Raw genomic sequence first — 6,000 nt, 5'->3', positions numbered from 1 at the left:
TTTCTGCATATATGTCTTTACTTTGCACAAATACTTTAAAAAATAAATACCTAACAAAATATATTCAAGTGCTTCCTTAGTGAGATTAGGTGCATTCAGTGTGGTCTAGACCGAGACTCAAATACTTTCCAAAGTAATCAGTTTTAGAGGCCTTACTGTTTGGGCTAATGATAAAAATATAAATAAAAATGTGCTATTTAGCATAGTTGACACGTCTTTTAGTTCACAGCATGTTATTAAATGATGGGAAACATTTAATACAACCATTTCTACAGAACCAGGCAATATTTTTCTAACGATATATTTTTACAGACCCCCACCTTTTATACCCACTCCAACAGTCTGACTCTGAAAAGGATAAGGCCAATGCCATTCCTCAAGAGCTCTGTAAAGGCACTTTACCATCAGAACCTGTGTTTATTGTCTGTTCTGAGCATTGAGACAAGATTCTAATATCCCTCAATGAAGCCCAGTGCAGGCTGACACTGCCTGTTTAGCAATAAACACCGCACTCAAAACCATCTTTTCTGACTTGTTGGCTGGTGGGATCTAAATGCAGAGAGTGACCTTGATTATAAAATAGGACATGCCTGCCAGCTGTAAAAACTATATTTACAGCAAAGAGTAGCAGCAGCTGATGAGGTGACGATGTTCCGAAATGATGTAATTTAGTACCTGGAATCATAAACAAAACAGCACACTGCATTAAGAAAGAGAAAAACTGTCAGCAGAGGTCAGATGGAGAGGAAAGGTGTGGTTATACACTTTGTTACCAGAGGAGACAAGTGTGTTCCTGTGACCTTGAGATTTTCCACAGAGCTACAGCAGAGGGAAACACCCAATGAGTGAAGCTGATCTTACTTACTGCCTGGGTCTCAGGTAGCCCAGGCTTGTGCTGAACTCTTCGTGTACAAAACATTGATCTTAAACTTCTGATTCTCCTGCCTTCACCCTCGGAGAGCCAGGATTATAGCCGTATGCCACCACATCCATTTTCGTAGTGCTGGGAGTATTGGGGTCCTGTGCCTGCTAGGCAAGCACTCTACCAACTGACAAATTTATCGCCTCAATATTTTGTATTTTGAACTGGAAAATAATCTGAGAGTCGACATTGGAAAAATTGTAAAATAAATAGGCAGTAATTAACAAGGACTCTATATAATTTTTAACACATAATGTCTCTGTTATAATGTTTAGTGTTCATTTGTATTATTCATAAAATTAACAAATGACTTTATAGTTGGTATAGCTTAGGAGTCGCTCTGTAACTTTATGTCTATTGATACATTATTTAGCTAGAGAGGACATGGATGCTAATGTGTCTGTCCACAGCATGAATATATTTCCATCTTCATCAAGCAGCCTCGTTTCAAACCTGAGCACTTGCCCAGACCAAAACTTCGCCAGAGCAATCCTTTACATTTCTTTCTTTTGAAAAAATTATTGTATTTATTTACATTCCAAATGTTGCTCCCCTACCCAATCTCTCCTCCAAGAGTTCCCTACCCTATCCCCTCTCCCATTTGCCTCTGAGAGGATGCTCCCCTACCCACCCATGTCACATATACCCCCTTTCCTGGGGCATTGAGTCTCTACAGGATTAGGTGCATCCTTCCCCACTGAGACCAGACAAGGCACTCCTCTGCTACAGATACACACACACACACACACACACACACACACACACACACACACGAAAAGGCACCAACACCACGCCATACTCACAGGAAGTAGTGAGTATAGAACCCAGTTTTTGCTAAATGAGCAGTGAGTGGGCCGTGGGGGGACAAAAGGTTAAAAATAGGTTCTTGTTGGAGTCCTTGGTGTTCACTAGGGATGTCCAACCTACATTACACAGAGGGAAACTATTCACAGACTACCGAACACTTCTCAACCAGTGAGTCATTGCTCACCCTTGCAAGCAGATGGCTAATATTTTGCCATTTTATAATTCTATGATCATTATTGATCTTTATTTTATTATTCTATAAGGTTCAGGAGATACGCTTACCGAATACAAAAGCAACACAAGATGTTTGAAGTTCTAGCGAGTAGAAAGGCAGCGGCAGCCATCGACTTCCAATATATGACAGTTGTCATTTATCATCTACAGAGGATTGCTCCAACTGTCCCAGCTCTCATTAGCAAAGCAAGTTACACAAACAGCAAATCCTAGAACTGAACAGAAATTACACTTAAAGGAAAAAACAAAAGGCATGATAATATGTGCTAAGAAATGTCAGGCATAATTCATAATCACAATTAATAAGCTTTTATTTTCTGCTACCTACATACTCTGGTTAACACATAATAGCATTGGAACTCAATTTTCAAATTCTGATTACTATTTCAATTTTTGGTGAGCTATGCTACAAGTACAAAAATACAAATCTTAAAATAATATTATTTACAATGTCAGGTCTCCTTTAGAAGACTAATGTTGATGTAACAAATTGCATTATGTATTATTATGAGTAGCGTTTGTGCAGTTTTCCCTTGGAAAGTGCCCAGGCTTCCAGGAACAACCTTTGAATGTGTGCTGCTCCAAACAAATGATAAGCAAGTACTTAACAATAAAATAACTTCCTGCTAACAAGAAATACATGGACAGAAATAAAACTGCTTCTTGTCCTCTATGGATCAGACATTGGCTGTCCCTTTAGACAGGAGAAAGTTCAGTAGAAGCCTTTCCAAGGCTATTCCAAGAACAAACACACCCTCGTATCAGGATGTTCCCAAAATAAGCCGTCTCGTTTGGATGCTTGCTGTGAGCATATTGGATTTCCTCAGTGATCCTGCTGTCATTTTGTGCAGGGCGGATGCATAGCATGGCCATCGGACGGCCAGTGCAGGCTGTCTCTCTCTCCCACTGTAAGAAGTGTTTCCATCTGACTCCTGATTCAGCTGACGACATGACAATCCAACAGCAAACCTCAGTCTCACACTGAGTGATCACCAACAGTGGATTCTTAGACACCTGGAGCCTGAAAGGGGCAAATCGAGCAACCGGTCTCAACCAGTTGGATGTTGGCAGCACACAGATCCAAGCCACACATGAAACAGTGATGTCCATTTCCCCACCTCATCAGTGTCCCCTCGAAACAATTATTTCCCCCAAACAATTTATAACTTTAGAAATTAAATGCCAGGGTTGGGGATTTAGCTCAGCGGTAGAGCACTTGCCTAGCAAGCGCAAGGCCCTGGGTTCGGTCCCTAGCTCCGGGAAAAAAAAAAAAAAAAAGAAAGAAAGAAATTAAATGCCAAGGGTTTCTAACAGCTAAGTTTCATTTCTGACAGACTTTTCATGTCTTTTGAAACTGATCTTTAAACATAGATGTAAAAGGCAGCGTGATTTATTTTTATTAGCACAAATATCAAATTTTGCCAGCAGGGAAATCTTTAGAGTCTATTACCCATAAGTTATTCTACAATACGCACTATTAGAACCCATTTGCTTTAATACGCAGTACCACATACAGGGTTGAGGCTAAGTAGCCAATCGTAAACTTACTATCCTAGAGGTTCACTTTAAGATATAAATGTCTATTTACTTCCATTAGATCTTGATAGAAAATTAAGTACTAAAGATGTTTAGTTAGAAGTTGGAATTTGAAAGAGGTGTTCTGGGAATAGAAGGCCATCATGTTTTCTGGTTCTTTGGTGTAGAAAAAGTATAAATTAATTAGACAGTTTAATTAGATGTTAGAGTCCAATTATGTAGAACAACTCATGTTCGTGGGACTCCAGTGACATTTATTCATTGAATCTACAACTGTCGAGACATCAGAATTCATAAGTTTAGGTTGAAATAATTGTAATAGAAACCATTGTGGCATCTGAATGTATTTCAGATTACATTAAATATCAAATCCATATAGGAGCTCTCATTAAAATTCACTTACACATAAAGTCAAATTTGTGGTGAATGAAAACTAAGGACTGGATTACTTTTCAACATCGAAAGTTTATGCATTTAGCAAGTTGAACTATCTTGAGATTGATTGACAAGCTTAGAAATGAAGTTTGGGACATGCAAAGGTGTATGATGTGTGCACGCAGACAGAATATGGATACCTTTCACCAGCTAGTTAGATGAATATGTGCTTCAAAACGTCGAAACACTGTTCCACAAGAATTCCCATTTCTCTACAGTAATGCCCACTCGTCTGCATCTAATAGAACATGAGTTCCAAAGATCACTTAATGTGTGAGGGGAACACACAGGTGCGACGAACTTAGGTAAAGCCATGGAGGGGTCTGACTGCATCCGTTACGTCTGTAACTTACAAGCTCATGGAAGGCAGAGATATGGCCCTTGAGCTCCGGCAATGCCAGCCTCCATGTCCTGTTCTTGCTTCGTGGTTTAGCTCTTAAATCTGGAGACAGCTGTTTTGATTGCTACCACCTAGGATTGAATCACGTGAAGAAATCATTTCCCCGTGATCTTACAACTAGGAAGCAGCTACGCTGAGATTCAGATATATGTCTTTTTGAAACTTAAATCCATACTTCTTACTACCAGGCTACATCTGTTTCCTGTGTCCAGTCATCATTTAAAATAGTATTTGACTATTTCAAGTCAGTACTCAGGTTCATCCACTGAAACAGTAACAGAAATCTGTTCTTCCAGAAAGAGTGCTTTCTGTCCCATTCCACTCCCTCATGTCTTTCCAGAACATGGGTTAGCAGTAGCCAATCCAGGTTCACTGTTCCTCCTGTGTTCTCTTGCATCTCTGTCAGATGAATGCAAAGGGGATACCTACTTAATCTGAAAGTAATATGCAAGAATATTTATGTTATTAAGCTGTCTCTTTATGCTATTCAACTGTCACTTATGTAGCAAGACTGGCCAGACATTTTGTTGTGATAGGATTAGGATAAATGTATTTTTTTAAATTGGCTGAATTGTTTCAAATTTTATGATTTAACTAATCTCAAGGGGGAAAAGAGAAAACAGAAAGCTCTTTATGCCAATTAAAAGTAACCTTCCAAGGATATTGTAGACGTACTATAATGTGCCCTAAAGGGATTGAAGAGACGTCTCTTAGTGGTTCTCATCAGTCACAGAGTTACATTTCAGTCAGAGGATCTGTGTTTGGACAACTATGTCATGCTGCCTCTCCTAAAATGTTCTGAAATTTAGACACACACACACACACACACACACACACACACACACACACACACACAGAGAGAGAGAGAGAGAGAGAGAGAGAGAGAGAGAGAGCAATAAAAATTGCAAGTATAATGCGTGGTAAAGCATATTTTATATTTTTTATCTCAGTGTATTTCAAATCCTGTGGGATTGTACTCACAAGGAAAGCGGTGTTGTGTTAGCTGCTCACTCAGGTGCCAGTCGTGGATGAAGTTTAAGGATCCAGATTACACATTATGTGTGTTTTCTCTCCATGAGGCAACATGTTACACTTAACTACTCTGAAAACTCAAAAAGAGTATGTGGAGATGAAACTCTTAATCTGTCCCTTCTTAAGCTTTGCATACCACTCAGAGGACATCCTGGAAGGTTGTCTTAGGTTGAATTATCTTCTTACTATGCCACTGTGTGCATGAGACCTGGGGCTTCTCTCGGTGGGAGAGTGGGCATCTTCTTACTGGGATACAGATCTACAGATCATTAATCTCCATTGGACACAGTGTTCCTCTTTGTAGTTGTGGAAGGGATTAGTCCGGAGTAGGCTGACCTCCACAGAAGGCATTCTATCTTTCCTTTTGTTGGACTTGCCAAACACTCTTGACCTTTAGTACTGACCTTGAGACATCTCTTAATGAAAATGTGACCGAAAAAGTTTGTAACAGGAAGGAGTATTTTGCTTGGAGCAGAAAGGGCAGTCGCCACTTAAAAGCAGTTTGTCCAGGGCATAGTCCAGGTTCTCTGCATCCTCTGCATGCCTCCACCTCCATCCCTGGGCCTTCTCCCAGCTACGCTCTGTCTCTAACTCTCATCTCTGGAGTCAGGCTTTGATGAGAAACAAATACTTG

This window comes from Rattus norvegicus, chromosome 18, assembly GCF_021556685.1.
Source record: "Rattus norvegicus strain SHRSP/BbbUtx chromosome 18, alternate assembly SHRSP_T2T, whole genome shotgun sequence".
Taxonomy (NCBI): Eukaryota; Metazoa; Chordata; class Mammalia; order Rodentia; family Muridae; genus Rattus; species Rattus norvegicus.
The sequence above is the reverse complement of the archived record's forward strand: the minus strand, read 5'-3'. Positions refer to the sequence as shown.